The following is a 16,732-nucleotide window of genomic DNA, read 5'->3' as shown; positions in this document are numbered from 1 at the left end:
GCTTTAACTATGAAATCAGAGACATTGTACTTGGAATTAGATTGTTTAAAATGTATTTCATGTGTGCCTTTCTTGTGTAGGATGTTGTTTTATCGTGTGTACTGTCATGGACATGTTTGATGTATCTGATATTATTTGGTGTTTCAGCCTTGACATTGCCCCAACTGAGGGCAGTGCTGGCACCTGGTTGGAGTGCAGGACCTCCAGCTCACATTGGGCACTGAGTGGGTGTTCTGTGTTGAGCAGGAGCCAAACCTCCATGTCTGTGCTGTGATCAGCTTCCCAACTCAGCTTCTTTCATTGCCTTAACTTAGAGCACTGAACAAAACAGAAATTCACCACGGTTCATCGATGTTACTGGTCCAGTGCTAACTTGCCATTCTGGTGTTGGATGCAGCCAATATTTCAGCATCCCAGTGGCTGAGAGGGAGATTGGTTTCACTTAGTGCTGGTAAATTAGAAACACCTTTAACTTCCAAGGTAATGAGAAATCAGAACGATAGGAGCAAAGACATCTTTTGGGCATGGAACACTTCACAGGGGTTATTCCTTGTGTTACTAGGTGCCCTCCTTTTGGTCTTGGGAACACTGGCATTGCACCTTGAGGATAAGGGATTGGGTATGGAAGCACAGAAAGGGTGTGAGGTGTCTTCCAAAGTACTCTGCCTTATTTTCCAGGGAAGATTTAAGGGCTGGGGTAAACATAGCTGTACAAAAGCGCTGGGAAATGTATCCCACCCTCATCTTTTGTAAGCAAAATGTCTTTATTCTGACACACACACACCACAGATGCCTCCTCTTCACAGGAATTTGGCTAAAAAGGGAGAATAAGAGCATTAGGCAATCTGCAGCCAAGTGCCACAAAACATTTCTGAACCAGTCGATTTCAAGCTCTGTAGAACCTTTTTTTCTTTTAATACATGGAACACCAACATTTACTCAGAGATAATACACTTCTAATATAACAGCCTACTTTGGGGAAGACCTCATTTTCTATCTCTAAATGACAAAATAAACCTTACTCCCAAAGCACAGAGGACTCTGGAGCTGCACCACAGGCTCTGGTGCTCAGCAGCAATAGATGATGCAGGTGTCTCAGCCAACCCTGCCCACCTCCCCCCAGTACACCTAAAGGTGCAGATAGGAAACAATGGGATGCTGGGCTGTCCTCCTGATGAAAGGGAACAGCTTCGGGCTGTGCCAGGGGAGGTTCAGGTTGGATATTAGGAAAAATTTCTTCTCTAAAAGTGATGTAACATTGGCACAGCTGCACAAGGAGGGGTGGGGTCACCGTCCCCAGAGGTGCTCCAGGATGTGGCACTGAGGGATGTGGTGATGGGCATGGTGGGGTGGACTGGGGGTGGACTTGGGGATCTTAGAGGTCTTTTCCAACCTGAATGACTGTGATTGTCTCAAGAGTTATCCTGTATAGGAGATTTATACAAAAACTGTACAGTGATGGAACCATGCTGTAGGAATATTCAAGTGTGGAGTATTAAGCACAACAATATTTAGTGTAATAGTTTTATTTTTATAGTGGTATACACAAATATAACACGTGAATGTTTGTTTCTTGAAATATTCCAAAGATGGGTTTTTAAGAATGCTAACAGAAATTCAGTTTTCTTTAACATTTTTCAACGAGCAAAGGGTCCTTTAGAAATATGATTAAACTTGAAGAAAAGATGATAATGAAATCCTTTTAAAAAGACACAGGAAAATCAATTTAAGAAGTCAAATAACAGACAGATATTAAAATAATGTGCTGTTGTTGTTGTTTGGTGATCCTTAATTGTTCCAGGATTAATTCTGTGCCTTTATGAGCAGATATTTGTTGATGTCTGGGTACTTTAACAATGTGTTTAACGATATCTTCTCTCCTAAACTTTAATCTTAACTGTATTTTAACAGAGCTCACAACCTGAGTTCTGCTGCACAAAATACTCTCCATGCCTTAACCAACTTTAGGGTCCTTTCACCTCCTTTTATACGGAGTTTTAGGCTGGGAGGAACAAAAGGATGCACTTTTCACGACCCTGGAACCCTGTGACCACTGGGAAATCAAAAGGGTGGTGACACGGAGGAAAACCATTGTCCACCGAAATAAGCTCTTCAAGGGGCACCAGGAATGCACAATAAAATCCCAGTTTCCTTTGTGTGGCTGTTGATGCCGACGTCTTGCATCATCCAAAGGCTCAATACAAGACCTGAACTGAAAAGGAATCTTTTGGTTTCTAAGAAAATTCCATATTCTCCATAAAGAAACGATGTGAAATAGAATCTTTGAAGGATTCATCATCTCCTCACAAATTAAATAACTCCGGGGTAAAGCAAATCCTTTCGTCTGCTCTGTGGGAATCAGAGAGGGAGATTTAAACGGTGATTCTGGCAAATGGGAGCAGATGGGGAAAGAACCTGATTTGTCAGAGCTGCAGGATTTAGTGAATTTGTTGCCTCTGAACTCTGTTGTTACTGGAAAGTAGAAGCCTGCAAGGGCTTAATTAGGGAATCAGCTCTGATTTGACCTGAAATGTTTCAGGCAGAAAAAGAAAAAAAAAAAGGAAAAAAAAAAAGAAAAAGGAAAAGTGAAAGAGAAGAAATGAGAGAAAGAGAGAAGGAAAAAGAAAAAAAGAAAAAAAAGAAAAGAAAAAATAATTAAAGATAAAAATAAATGAAAACGAATATAAAAACGAAACGAAAATAAGAACTTAGAAATGAAAACGAAAATAAAAATAAAAGAAAGAGAAAGAGAAGAAAAAGGGAAAGGGAAAGGAAAAGGAAAAGAGAATGAAAAAGGGAAATGAAAAGAAAAAGGAAAAGAAAAAGAAAAAGGAAAAGAAGAAGAAAAAGAAAAAGAAAAAGAAAAAGAAAAAGAAAAAGAAAAAGAAAAAGAAAAAGAAAAAGAAGAAGAAAAAGAAGAAGAAAAAGGAAAAGGAAAAGGAAAAGGAAAAGGAAAAGGAAAAGAAAAAGGAAAAGGAAAAGAAAAAGAAAAAGAAAAAGAAAAAGAAAAAGAAAAAGAAAAAGAAAAAGAAAAAGAAAAAGAAAAAGAAAAAGAAAAAGAAAAAGGAAAAGAAAAAGAAAAAGAAGAAAAAAGGGGGGAAAGAAAAAGAAAAGGAAAAAGAAAAAAACGACCAAACAAGCAAACAAATGAGAACTGATCCCAAACTCTTAATTAAGCAAAGGTGCTGCTGAAGCTGGCAGCTCTTTTTCCAGTGGGGACTGCGAAGTGTGGAAAAGCAGCAATATAAAAATATATAACAATTAGATATAAAAAGCTACATGTGATCCTCACCTGATGGTCTCTTGAACTCTTATGTCACGTATTATGATACAAAATAAGATGAAAAATAAACATTGCTGTTGAAGTGTTTTTCAGAGACTTCTGATTCCACTTGAAATCAGTTGAGAGAAAAAAGGGCACTGACTTTACCCAGCCCTGTATCAGAGCCGTCCTGAGAACCAATGCAAAACATTGGCATGAGTTTTTCTTCCAATAGCAGCTGTTAGCAGCCTAGAAATGTGCATAGGGAAAATACACAGTTCCATGGTGCCATCCCAAACCCACAGCTATCTCCAGAGCCCTGAGGCAGATGTGCACACAAAACCCCACTGCAGGATCTGCGTTTCAGCTCTATGTGGGAACATGCGGTGAATTAAACACAGATACACATCCCGAGTGCACTCTTGTGCTTTGCCTTTAAACTTTTATCTTCCCAATTTGTGAGTTTTGATGTTCAAAATCTACCAGAGTGGTACATGGCAGAAGCAAATACTTGGAAGCCCCGAGGAGAGGTCTTTTTGCTGCCTTTTAATACAAAATTCGGGATCTGTTGTAACAAAAGGATGCACTTTGCACGACCTTGAGAGCCTGTGACCATTGGGAAATCAAAAGGGTACTGACACTGAGGAAAACCATTGTCTGGAAAAATAAGCCTCTCCAAGGGGCACTGGGAATCCACAATAAAATCCCTGTTTCCAAGAAAATTCAGGCATTTCCATCAAAAAAGAAGGGTAAGATAAATAGAACGTCCTCATAAGCCACGGATCCTTCCTAGTGCAGAATGTTGAAGTCTGTGGTAAACAAAGCCCTGAGGAGAGCAGCCGTGTCCCACCTCGGGCCATGGGGAGCCAGGCTGCCCCCCACTGCCATGGCACAGAGCACCCCAATAGAGATGCACTGCATCCTATCTCATTCACTTCTCTGTTCTTTCCCCAAGGTCCCCTCCTCCCTCCAGTTAATCCATTGTGAGGCTATATAAAATCAGGTGTCAATGTTTTTTGCCAGGTTTCATGCACAACCTTAGTTTTTCTATTACTTTTTTTTTTTTTTTTTTTTTTTTAATCTTGAAATCTCTTCAGTACGATCCGATGGTTCTATGGGAGAAAAACATTTGGGACATCTTCAGATGTCAGATTCAGTATTCGGTGACCGTCATCTGTGGCTGTGACGATGAAGTGGTTGGGAGAATGGGTTCAGATTGAGCCACACGGCAGCAGCCTCACCTTTACCAGCTCAGTCCTGCAGGAGGCAGAAGTCAACGCTCCTCTATTTTTTCATGGCACGAAGGCATTTTTGCTCCCGAATGCCACATTCTGTGGGAGTCCATTGAACAGAGGCAGTTGTACCCATCGATATTTGTGGTTGATTTGTACTTTCAAAGGCTCATCCTGCTAAGATGGGTGTGCACTCCTAATGTGACCCACACAACCAAAGCCACCTGCGTGCTCCAGGTGCTCGCACAATGTGTCTGCACTTCCCATCAAAAGCAAAGGAGAATAATGCATGATTTCTCTGTCTTTGTTAACTGAAGAGCATATGTAAGAGCAGTACCTGCAAAAGAGATCACTTCTTTATTAACTCCTTTTGGTGCAAATTCTCAGCCTCTGGATATTCCTACGCATTGGCTGTAATTGGGACTTGTCTCCTCGCAGAGATGGGTAGGGGATGTGATGAAAGGCACGATGCAACGCCTCCGTTTCCAGGGCTGAATGGCCAGGATTTGGATGTTTTCACTTATTCCTGCAAAGCCGACAGCGCTGAAATGTAAACTGCAAATTTGCCTCAACCAGTTGCATATGGCTTAACCAGAAGGTGATTGGATGTGATCAGATGCGCAGTAAACTCTTCTTAATCACTAACGAAACGTGCTGTCCTGAGAGGTGTAATTCGTCTGAAAAACTGCTTTTTTTCTGCATCGATTCCGTGGGCTCTGTGCTATTTGGGTCAACGAAATCACACCGCAGAAGCACTGCTTTCAAAAGAAAAAGTTTCATTCATACAGCTGGAGGAAAAACCCGTGCAAACGTGGGAAGGGGGCTGCCTTCCCGAGGCCGATTAGCAGCAAAGGGCTGCGTTTAGCAAGCAGGAATTGGGGCGGTGGGAGGGCAGAGGCACTGTCCGTATTGCACGAGCGGTGCCGCAGCGATCTCTGCGTGCGGAGCAGCGCCGCTGAGCGCCGATTGCGGAGCGGCCGCGCACTGCTGAGACGCTGCAAATTCATCGCCCAGAATCGCGTCGTGCGGTGCCGGCGCTGCGGCTGGGGATGCGTGGCAGCCCCGTGGCTTCAGCCCGACGTCCTTCTCTCCCTCCTGGTATTTAATGTCAGGCTTTGGAGGTACTTTCCTTTTCACTCCCAGCGATGTATTTCGGCCGTTTGCAGCTGGGGGGCAGAGCCATGCCGGTTGGTGGGGGGGAACGCTGCTGCTGGAGCTCCTGGCAGGGGGGATCCCAGCTCCCCTCCTCACCCACACACTGCCACCACATTCTCATAAAGAGAAGAGCTCCCCTCCTACAATGGTTGTTTTAATTTTATTTTATTTTATTTTATTTTATTTTATTTTATTTTTATTTTATTTTTATTTTTTTCCCCCCCAAAATGACCACGTCAGCTTTTCCTTATGCAAACTCTGCTCTCAGCCTCATTTCCAGGCTGGACTGAATCTGGGTGTTCTGTTCATCCTGGAAAGCCCCTTATCCCACCGTGCTCAGTCAGACTGTGCTCTTCTTTGTGCTGGGGCTCCTTCACCCCATGCCACGCTCTCTGCCCAGCCTGGCTGGCAAGAGTCAGAATGTGATGGCCACACAGGTGCTTTTTCTGTCGTGGACATCTCCTGTTTTGCTCCTCAAGTCCTGCCAATGGCCTCACGTGTGCCACTGTCTGTACCTCCGCCTCTTCGTAGCAGCAATCCAACAGAAACCACTGCCAGAACCACAGCAGTGTGCAGAGCCCAGGAAGGGGGAATGGGCTGCCTTTGCTTGAGAGTAAACTGTTGGGTAGAGAGTGACTCTGGGACCTCATGGCACGGTGGGAACAGAAGGACAACTCACAGTCCTTACCTCCCACATCCTTGCACCGGGGGAGCAGAGAAAAAGGCAGCCAATGTTGTAGCACATCCTACAGTAACAGAGTAACGGCTCAGAAAAGAATTAATTTTAAGTGTAGCCTGCAGTGAAACAGTAATTTATTGACTCATTTCTAAAGCGTCAGGGGGTGCAAAGGAAGTGTATTTTGGAAATGCACGTCTCATCTAGAAATGACTTGAAGTTTATGCACTGTGCAGAAGTTTAAACAAGCACCATTCTGCTCCACTGACCCGAGGGAGGAGATGGGCACGTGCACCAAGTTCTGCACACACACGCTGGGCTGAACCACACCTGGAAGGCACCCACGCTGGGATCGGCCATCTGTCAGACTGCAGCCACAGAGCAGCCCTTGTAACTCGTTTTGGTGGAGAGCTCTCAGGGACTGCAAATTGATGGAGCCTTCAGAAGCTCTGCACACTGCAGCGAGGACCTAAGCGTGTGCTGAGGAGTGGGGCTCAAGGTGGGGAATGCCAATAGCGGTTCTTACACAAATACAGGTTGACACGAGATCTCCCAGTGCATTCTGACTACCAGCTGTGGGGAAATAACGCCTCTGGGGCAGCTTCCAGAGGGAGAAGTTGTGCTCTGTTACAGAATAGAAAACTGTGCTTTGTGATGAATATCTGGGGATAGATGCGAGACATAAAATGCTGTCGTAGATCCCAATAATTGAATTATTGGTAATATTTGGCGAAGTGGGGAACCTGTCTGGGAGGAATATGCCCGTTTGGAGTGGAAGGAGAGCAGCTGTAATACAACAAACACCATCTGATGAGAAAGGCCAGTCTCAAATCAGAGAGTCTAATAAGATTGTTTAGGAATGGATCTCCCACCATCTTACCAATGCAGCAGAAGGACGTGCAGTGCGCCTGAGGATGTGTGCATCCAATGGGACTAAGCCTATCTAGTAGGAACCTGAAGGAGAAAATACACAGCCACATTGGCTATGTGTTCAAACCTCCATCTTGACACAATAGGTATTGGCGTGAAAAAAGATTCAAAAGCTATTACTGAGGTAGCTAATGTGGGAAGCATTTTCAACATAGCATTTCTATATTGCATGGGGCCCTACCCTGCGCACACAACTTGGGTCGTTTGCTCATGCAAGTAGCTGCATTGTCAGGGAGACGACTTCTATCCAGATTTCAGGGTCAGTTGGAGCACTTATCTCCGGATTTCAGGACTTTACCCACCCGGCAGAAATACACCAAGAACTCAGAGCTGTGAAAGGATGAGTTCCTTTAACTTTTTCAGTGCCCCAATGTCACTGAAAGTGGAAGGAAGTCTCAGAATCGAAGCGTATAGCAATTGCATGGAGTTGCTGCACAGAAGTTGAATTGCAGCCTGCTGAAGGCTGAGTGCAGAATTCAGCGCTTTTACACATCCACTGAACTACAGAAGTAAACAGGAGACAGAGCAGCTTTTGCTCTTTACCTTTGCATTTTGTTATAATAAACGTGTCCATAATAAATTGTCAAAGAGCTCTTAAAAAGACATCAGTTTGTGGTGACCCCTCACAGCATATCAGGTATACAGCAAACGTTACGTTATGCGTTACAGCAATCAATGCTGTAAAAGAAGGGAAAATAGCCTCAAACTTCATGCCATTGCTGTTTATTTCTGACCACAAGTAATTCCCCATTCCATGTGTAGATTGGTCTCATTTAGGAGAGGACACACAGAAAATGCAGAGAAACAAAGGTTATCCATCTCGTTTTTCTATATAAAAGTTTCTCCAATGCAGTGAAACAAAAATTGAACTGAAGAGGTGGATGGCAGTTTCAGATCTGTTTTAGTACAAAAATGACAGAAAGGTGAAATCCTTTGTAATAAAAACGCTCTCCACTTTTATTCTCGGTTTGTTCTCAGTTGCTGTTTAACAGAGAAGTGCAAACACAGAGGGATGATTGAGAAAACAAAACCGAGTTAAGTTTTTCGGTGACACTGAGGAAAAAACTGCATCATTATCTGCAAGTATTTCTATTTATTCTGCCCTTACAAGTGGGAAATCATTTTCATTCTATGTATTTTTCAGCAGAATGCGGTACAACAGAGGCAAGGCAGCAATGCAGGACGTGTGGCTGCAGGTAATGCGGGCACCCCAAAGTGGGCAGAAGGAGAAATGAAGGCAAACCCCTCAGTAAGTCCAATCCTGCATGGATGTACCAGAGCTGTGCTGGGGGAACTGCACGGAAAGTTCTGCTCCAGGTGGGACCTGGGGAGTCAATCTGTGCTGAGGGAATAAAGTGCTTTTCTCGGATGTACTCCTCTGCATCTTCTGTTTCTCTTTAAGACGACCCCGAGATGTGCGACGTTCCCTTTCAGAGAGTTAAAGCACTCCACCTGAAGCAAACTCCAGATGTGGCTGCAGCATCATTTTGGGTATTGACTTCATTCTATCACTTTGCAACTGCAGCAGCACTCCTTCTTAAGGCTTTCAGGTATCCCAGGGTTTTCAGAAAGCAGTTACATGTTGTTAATGTCAGACATCTCCCCATCCATCCACTCACTTGGAGCAGTTTGTTTGGAGAACCAATTTTCTGTTCCACAATGATGCATCCCTTGCATCCATCTCCAGTTTGCTTCTGGTTGTCATTTCTTCCCCTTGCTGCCTCCAGAGAGCTCCGCACAACTCACCGAGCTTTACTCTGCATGAAAAAGGTTGGACATCAGAACAAAGGTTCTGACTCTGGAAGGAAACAGAAGTAGAGGAGATCCCCGGCCACGGCTGCTGGGGGATGAATGAATCAGAAACCAAATGAGATGCAACAGATTTATCTGCAGTGCCGAGAAGTGCAGCGAAGGAAGCAAACACCTTCTTGGCGTGTATGCATGCACGTGATTCAGTTATAGGAGAAGAATCCAAATGTCTGCAGAAGGGAAGAGTGAGCCGTGTCACTTCACAGTACATTCGGAGGGCGCTTGGAAAACCTCACAGCCCCTATATGGGAAATGCACCTCAGTGAGTCCCCTAACCTGGAGCAACCCCCACCCCAGCAAGCAGGGTGCTTTACAAGCACCACCTTAGGAGCTATAAACCACGTGCATTCAAAAAGACCATCAGCAAAGTGGTCGCTTTCTGCTCAGCTCACACAGCAGACGGATGCTGCAGCCAGACAAAGCCCTTTAAAAGACCGAGAACATTACATATTGAAAACTACCAAAGGGAATGATCCCTTCCCAATGCAAGGAGGTTACTTAGTGCTACGACACGCTTAGTGCTTCGTTCTGTCAGGTTTTTTTTTACAGTTAGACGTGACACATCCTTTAGCGGGGAGCCCTTCCCACGTTGTTGTGCACACGTGAGCTTCTGGGACGTTTTAGTTTCCATTCCTGCATTAAAGCACCGTTCTGTTTCTGCGCAGGCACTGACAATGCATCCACACACCCCACGCTAAGCTATCAACGCTGATTTTGAGCGCTTTGCTCCGTTCCGCCGCTCTCAGCTCAGGACTTCACAAAGGTACTTCGGCAAAGAGGGGAAAATCCAAATGCTGGATATCCCCGCAGCTCCAACCCGGGAGGCTGACAGCGGAGATACCGCGACACAAAAGTTTGCAAGGAGGGATCCAAACGCTTCCACTGCTCCTGGAAGAAATAACGTCGGGATGCGGGAGCCCTCCCGCCCGCCGGGAGCCCTTCCATCTCACCAGGGGCACTTTGACACGGCCGCTTTGTTTTAGGCCTCACACACACGCGCATGGGGAGAGGCCGGGCGGCGCGGCCCAACTCTCCCCACAAACATGGCAGGACCGGGCTGTGGAATGTAAAGGGGGGAAAAAAAAAAAGAGAGAGAGAGAGAAATTAAGCAGTAGTAAATACCGTCGGGACAAAAGCCCCTTTCTCGTGGCGTACCGAACGCGGTACTGATAGATGACTCCCTGTTTCCATGGGGACCTTTTTGTTCCAACTTCAGATCCCGGCGCGCAGGGCGATGCCAGGAACCGCCGGATCGCCGCACCGAACCCAAGGGCCGGGGGGACGCGGGGCGCAGCCCTTCGCTATCGGTCGAGCCACGCTCCCGTTTCCTAAAAGACGGCTACCCCTAATCCCGGAGGCGCGGCAGGGCACAATTAGCGCATTTTTGGCATTCCTGCGAAGGCCGCCCGCCGAGGCGCACCGACCCCTCGCCCCGGGCGGCGGGCCGCTCTCAGGGCCGGGGTCCTGGGCCACAAAGCCCCGTGCGGGGCCGGCCGCCAGCCGCACCTAACCGCACGCGGGGCCCCGACCCCACGCAGGCCCTCGCGGTGAGCCGTGGGGCGGGCGGGCCGGGGTGCCGGCGTGGGGCGGGCTGCACGTAGGCCAAGCCAGGCCGGGGCCTCTCCCTCGTGGGGTTTTCACCCCCATACAGCCGCGGGCCGCCCGGCGGGGCCGCGCTCTCGCTCGGCAGCGCCCGAGCCGCGAGCGGACGCGGGGAAGCGGCGCGGGGCTGCCGCTCGGACCGCGAGATGGGAGCGGCCCCACGTGCGCGGGGGCCCCGGGCGTGCGGCCCCACGGCGCGGAGCCGCGCGTGGACCCCGAGGCCGCGGGTTCGGCTCAGCCCGGCCGGGACGCGCAGCCCCGCGTGGGGCCGGGCCGGCAGCGCCCCGCAGCCCCGCAGCCCGCCCGGCTCGGCCCGCACCGGGAGGAAGAGGAGGCCGGGCCGGGGAGCGGCGGCCGCAGCTGCAGGACACAATTAATTATGCTAATGGCGCGGGGAGCGGATGTACTTTTTTCCCCCTTTATTCCTCTCCCTTTTTTTGGCTGGTCGGTGCGGAGGGAGCCGCCCTGGCTGGGATCACATGATATTGTCTTCGCGCCACTTTCGTAAAACCCTTTTTATTCCAGGGCTCCGCTCCGAGGTACCGTGTTTATCTTTCCATTCTCTCCCCTTTTTCCGCTCCTTTTTCCTCTCCCTCCCCAAACCCCACCGCGGCTCCGCCGGCGCCCCTCGCCTCCTCACGCGTTGCTTTTTATCGTTTTAATTATTTTTGTCCTTTTTTTTTTTTCCTTTTTTTTTTTTTCTTTTTTCCGCCTTTCTTTCTTTTCTTTCTTTTCTTTCCTCCCCCCTCTCTCCTCCCTTCCCCTCCCGTGCCGGGGTTGCACCGCGATCGCTGCGCTCGGGCCGGAGGTGCCGCGCGGGGTCCCGCAGCGCTGAGCGCAGCGCGGGTTGGGGGGTGGGGCGGTGCGGGGGGCGCGGGGCGCTCCCCCCGACACCACCACCTGTAGGAGTGCGCGGGGTTCGGCCGCCCGCGTGGGCCCGCAGCTCGGCGGGGCCGTTCGGTACCGCTGCGCGCCCTCCGCGCTTGCACAGCTCCGCGGCTCCAACAATGGATGGGGCCACGGGGGGGGGGGGGGAGCGGAACTTTAGGGGTGTGTGTGTGGGGGATCCCCGTTGCGGGATGTTGGGATGAGGGGACGCCGCGCGGACGCCCCCAGCCATCACGCAGCCCCGCGGCGCGCTGCTCCGCGTCCGGCGGTTACGGGGAGTTGGGGGGTGCGGGGGGTTCGCGCGCCACCCCCGCGTGGCCGGCGCGTGGGGGAGGGGGCGCGCGCGGCGAGCACATGGCGGCGGCGAGGGGTGGGGGGGGGGGCGGAGAGGCGGAGCGCATGCGCGGCGCGCGGGGCACGCCGGGAACTGTAGTGCCCGGCCCGGAGGGAGGCGGGGCGGGAAGGGGAGCGCGCCACGAGAGAGAGAGCGCGCGCGCGCGCGGAGGGGGCGGGCGGGAGCCGGACCACGCGCTCGGTGCCGCCGCCGTCGGGGCTCCGCGCTCCGTTCCTCCGCGCTCAGGCAAGGGAGGGGGTGGCGGTAGCGAGGTGAGGGCGGAGGGGCCGGGAAGGGAGGGGAGGGCTGAGGAGGGGGCGGGAGCGGCGGCGGCGGCGGCGGGGCGGGAGGCGGCCGAGGTGCCCCCGTCGGGCCGGGACAAAGGGGCCGCCCGCGGCCGTGCGGAGCCGCCCTCAGACGAGTCGGCCTTGGGGGCCCGCGCCGCTCCTCGGGCCGGGGGTGGGGGCGCGGCGGAGGGGTCGGTGCCGCGGTGGCGGCCGGAGAGGCGTTGGGGGGGGGGCGGGCGGGCGGCTTGGCGCGTTTTTGGGGCTTTGAATGGAGGACTGCATTTCCCACAGTGCTTTGTTCCTTCGCTCTTTAATCGCGGCGCGCGCGGCCCCCGGACGGGGCGGGCGGCACGTGGCGGGGGTGGGGGGGGGCGAAACACACGGGGCGGGAGTGGGGTGAGCGCGTGGGTGCGGGTGGTGCTCCGCTTCGGGGGGAGCTGAGGGAGCTGTGTGCACGTGGCTGCCCGCCGCTCCGTGAGCTGTGCGGGGGGGTCCCGCCGCGGTTCGGTGACAGCGCGGTTCTGGAGGGAAATTTAAACCCCCCCACCCCCCCCCCTTCCCCTCCGGCACGTGGTGCTGTGGGGAGAGAGCGGCGCTTTGTGCGGCATCATCTGGAGAGCAGAGCCCGGGGTCGAGTGTCACCACCCCCCCCTCTCCCCCTCCCCTCAGAGCTGGGGCTATGGGGAGAGGTCAGGGCTCGGCCCATGTGCTGCGTCCTTGCCTATGGCGGTGCCTTTTAACTGCGATTAAGGCAGTGGAAGAGGCTTTTTCCACCTTAATTGAAGTGGCAATTGGCCGTAAACTCTTCCTCCTCTTCCTCACTGGGCGCGCTGTTAAACTGCAGCATGAAATCTCCGAACCACTTTCCGCACTCGGGCTTCAATGGGGACACCTCTGCCGCGTGCACCGTCCATTCATCCTCGTCTTCTCTCTTGCAGGTACTGCCACGCCACGAAGAGAACGGCTTTGCTGCGGGAGCGACCCTCTGCCGATGGGCCTTGAGTTGTGCAAAAGTGCTTACAGTGCAGGTAGAGCTCAGCACCTACTGCAGTATAAGCACTTCTGGCATGACCGTGGCGATGCGGCGCTGGAGCACGACGGGAGCGGTGCGGTGCTGCCCTACTCGTGGTCCTTGTGTTAAGGTGCATCTAGTGCAGTTAGTGACGTAGCGTAGAATCTACTGCCCTAAATGCTCCTTCTGGCACAAGCTGCTGCCTGCACGCCATCCCTCTGCTCATTGACCACCGTGTCACAGCGTTGCATTTTGTTTCGTTGAAGGCAATTGCTCAGGAAGCAGCTGTGTCCTAGCAGTATCAAAGTGCTCATAGTGCAGGTAGCTTGGCATTGGACCTACTGTAATGTGGGCACTTACAGTACTGTTAGATAAAGTGCGTCCCGGCTCGGGGCAGCTTCTGGAGAAGATGCCTTCCGGAGAGGTGCTGCTCACAGTCAGTTTTGCAGGTTTGCATCCCAGCTTGCTAAAATTGCTGTGCAAATCCATGCAAAACTGACTGTGGTGGTGGTGAATAGCGGGGTTAGAAGCTTACTTCCCCTCTTGCTGTGAAGATCCGAAGATGCCTTGCGCTGGTTCCTCCGTGGGTGGGGATTTGTTGCATTACTTGTAGCTGTGTGTAGAGTATTGCACTTGTCCCGGCCTGTGGAGGAAAGGAGGACTGGTCTTCAGGCTGCTCTGCTTGGTGGTTGTCAGCACGGTAAGCTTTGTTTTGCTGTTGTCGGGTGGATCACGATGCAATTTTGATTAGTTTAGTAGGAGAAAAATTGCACGGTATCCATCTGTAAACCGCAAGACCTTCATCCGCTGACACAGCTTTGTCAGTGGGCAGCTCTCGTGGTGTCGTGGCCGACCCAAAGGGGTGGGAAGGAAGAAAGCTCCAGATCCTGGGGTTTGTCTGCCCGGATCCTGAGGGTTGTCTGCTATTTCAAAAGGGGAAAGCCACCTGGGACAGCTGCAGGCATGCAGGGAAGCCCATCGGGGAGTGCTTCTGTGATAACATGGAATAACGTGGTGGACTTAAGCAATAAAGAGAGTGTAAAATAAACCTCGTGTTTCATCGTGTATTTGAGTGCAGTGGCTGCAGCAGGGGAGCATCAGAGGTACGGGAGACCCTTTCTGTTGGCTCATGGGTTACAGCAGCCCCCCCCCCCCCCTTTGGTTTTGAAGAAGGTAAATGTGTTGCAGAGCTCTTGCTGCTTTGCTGGGGATGGGGATGTTTGTTTTTCTCAGGGCAGCAGCAGGACGTCCTGGAGTGAATCCTGCTCATCCTGGAGCAGTGGGTGCTCTTCTTTCCCTTTGTGAGCATGGAGGGAACTGAGCCTGAGCTGTGGTGCTGGACGGGCAATTCCGGTGCATTTGGAGGTGGACAGCTGTGCTGCTGGAACCTGCTGCGTTGTGTGGGAAATGAGTTTGGGATTTCACCTGCTGATAGGAACTATCGAGCGTCTCTGGGAGAGAGTTGCTTGATGTTCACAAGCAGGGTTTTTGTGCTTTGCCGCGTTAAAGCTCACGTTCACACCCGTGTTATGTGGCAGAGCTGCCCCAGTGGGCAGTACAGCGGGTTGGAAGCTCCTCCCTTCCCCAAGCAAAACACCTGAGATAGCGCTGTGTTGATGGCCTGGATGCAGGCAGGGCAGCAGGGGGGCTGTGCACTATGGGGAGCAGCTGTGGGATGGAGCAGCACCAGCTGGGCAGGGAGGGCTGGGAGCATCGGAGCCTCATAGCTTGGATGCCCAGGAGGGGACGTGAGTGCTGAGCAGCCACTGCTGCATTGGGGAGGTGTGGAGTGGGGCAGCCCTGCTCTGTCAGTGCCGTCAGAGTGAGGGTTTCCCCGTAGTCTGTGTGTTTCTGGGTGATGCTGTACCCCAGAACCTGATCTGTGGCTGCACTGTAATCTTCCTGGTGCTTCTGAGAGCTGGACTTGAAATCCCCAACAAAGAGAAGGCAAAGGTGCTCCCTGAGCTCAGGGCATTGCCCGGGTGTGAGCAGGGCAGCAGTGGTTCAGCAGTGGTGTGGGTGAGTGACCTGGGTAAGGGTGGTGGTTGCTGTTGGAGCCCACCATTGGCTCTATGAGCAGTGGAGGTGTTTGCTTTTTTTTCGATGAGCATCTCCGCAATCGGTTCTGGACGGTGCAGTGGTTGCAGTTTGTACGTTGGAGCTCACTGCTCAGATTGCTGTAATCTCAGAGGTAGCTGAATGCTTCCACAGCTGCAACTCAGCGCTGGCAATGGGAGGGAGCGGGATGCTCTGCTCTGCTCTGCTCTGCTCCACGGGGAGCTGCTTCTGCAAAGCTCCTCTTTGTGGCAGGCTGTTCCAGAAGGTTTGGGTGCAACCAGGTGGAGCTGGGCAGGGAGGGCTCCTGTAGGACATCCCCATGTCTCCTTCTGCAGGGCTGGGTGCTTGGGAATCTCTTCGCAGCAGAGGAGGAAAGTGGAGAAGTCTCTGTGGAGCACTGAGTGCTGCTGCTGTCAGAGTGCCAGCAGAGTGTTGGCACACTGCTTTTTAACCAGGTTTCATTATTTTCCCCCAGGAGGTGTTGCAGCCGCACTGGGGCTGTATCTGGGAGCAGGACGTTGGGACGAGCTGGCACCAGTGGTGCTTTTGTGGGGTTTCTAGGCAGGAGGGGCCTGCACGGGGGTAAGGGGCTTCTTGTGGGCACAGGCAGCTCTGCCTTGGGAGCTCCAGAGGGCGGTGAGCAGCAGTGTGCCAGCCCTATTTATATGAGTTAGGGATGGTTCGTGCCGTTCTGCCTCCTTCCAGCTGCACGGTGCTTTCTGTTGTTCAATGCGAGCGGTTATTCCCACCCTTATCAGCCTGTATCCAGCAGGGCATCCCATGGGCACACACCTTTCCTCTTAAAGGACATGCGTTAAGCTCACGATCTCTCCCAACTACCATTTGCTTTTAAAGTGTCTTCTGCTTTTGGAGTCTCAGGGTGTTTGTATGGCACATCCATGTCTGCACTCAGAGCCTGGGTGAGCTTTCCTAACCTTGCTCCCAAGTCACTTTGTTCAAAGTCATCACAGCACTTCTGCAGTCGCTGTTCCGATGGCACAGAGGGATCAGAAGGTGACGGCTATTGGGCTAATTCCTGTTGGAGGCATTGATGGTGAAGTTCACATTCTGCTTGCCAAAGGGTTTTATGACGCGTGGGAATCACCAGCACCGAACCAAAGGAAACCCCTGCAAGCGGTCGGAGCGCAGCGGTGCGTGTCCCTGAGCTCAGGTTGGATGTGACGCTGATGGAGGTCAGTCCTGCTGACCTGCATGGGGAGCTGCCTGCGGGACTGCCGGAACGGAGCTTTTCCCCTCTTTCCGGGCCGTGGCGGTGCCGCAGTGCCGCGGGCGGAGCGGGGCGGCCCCGCGGAGCGCACGCCGTGCGGTGCGGTGCGGTGCGGTGCGGCTCTGCTCGCGGCCCCGTCGGAGCGCTGCGAGAAACGCCGTGCGGAGCGCGCCGGGCTGAGCTCTGCCGCTTCTCCCGCTGTAAAAAAAAAAGACGTGAGCGCCATCTAGACTAACGCTGGTGCATTCCCCCGTCCTGG

At 51.9% G+C, this 16,732-nt stretch overlaps 2 long non-coding RNA genes and 6 other non-coding genes across 8 annotated transcripts; 7 read left to right on the top strand and 1 right to left on the bottom strand.

Moving 5' to 3' along the window:
- Positions 1-7,965: 7,965 nt before the first annotated feature.
- LOC100858032 lies at positions 7,966-11,982 on the bottom strand. Its single transcript, XR_140098.6, has 2 exons — positions 10,187-11,982; positions 7,966-9,012 (listed from the first exon to the last, which is right to left on the bottom strand). It is a non-coding gene; the product is annotated as an uncharacterized LOC100858032 (long non-coding RNA).
- LOC124417945 lies at positions 11,948-14,235 on the top strand. The gene is made up of 2 exons (XR_006939244.1): positions 11,948-12,160; positions 13,114-14,235. It is a non-coding gene; the product is annotated as an uncharacterized LOC124417945 (long non-coding RNA).
- On the top strand, positions 13,172-13,252 carry MIR106A (microRNA 106a). The gene has a single exon (NR_031434.1). It is a non-coding gene; the product is annotated as a microRNA 106a (primary transcript).
- MIR18B (microRNA 18b) lies at positions 13,300-13,383 on the top strand. The gene has a single exon (NR_031433.1). It is a non-coding gene; the product is annotated as a microRNA 18b (primary transcript).
- On the top strand, positions 13,480-13,564 carry MIR20B (microRNA 20b). Its single transcript, NR_031507.1, has one exon. It is a non-coding gene; the product is annotated as a microRNA 20b (primary transcript).
- Positions 13,614-13,696, top strand: MIR19B-2 (microRNA mir-19b-2). Its single transcript, NR_161940.1, has one exon. It is a non-coding gene; the product is annotated as a microRNA mir-19b-2 (primary transcript).
- Positions 13,763-13,843, top strand: MIR92-2 (microRNA mir-92-2). The gene has a single exon (NR_161943.1). It is a non-coding gene; the product is annotated as a microRNA mir-92-2 (primary transcript).
- MIR363 (microRNA mir-363) lies at positions 13,888-13,994 on the top strand. Its single transcript, NR_161952.1, has one exon. It is a non-coding gene; the product is annotated as a microRNA mir-363 (primary transcript).
- Positions 14,236-16,732: the final 2,497 nt, after the last annotated feature.

This window comes from Gallus gallus, chromosome 4, assembly GCF_016699485.2.
Source record: "Gallus gallus isolate bGalGal1 chromosome 4, bGalGal1.mat.broiler.GRCg7b, whole genome shotgun sequence".
Lineage (NCBI taxonomy): Eukaryota > Metazoa > Chordata > Aves > Galliformes > Phasianidae > Gallus > Gallus gallus.
This window is presented reverse-complemented; position numbering and strand designations above follow the sequence as displayed.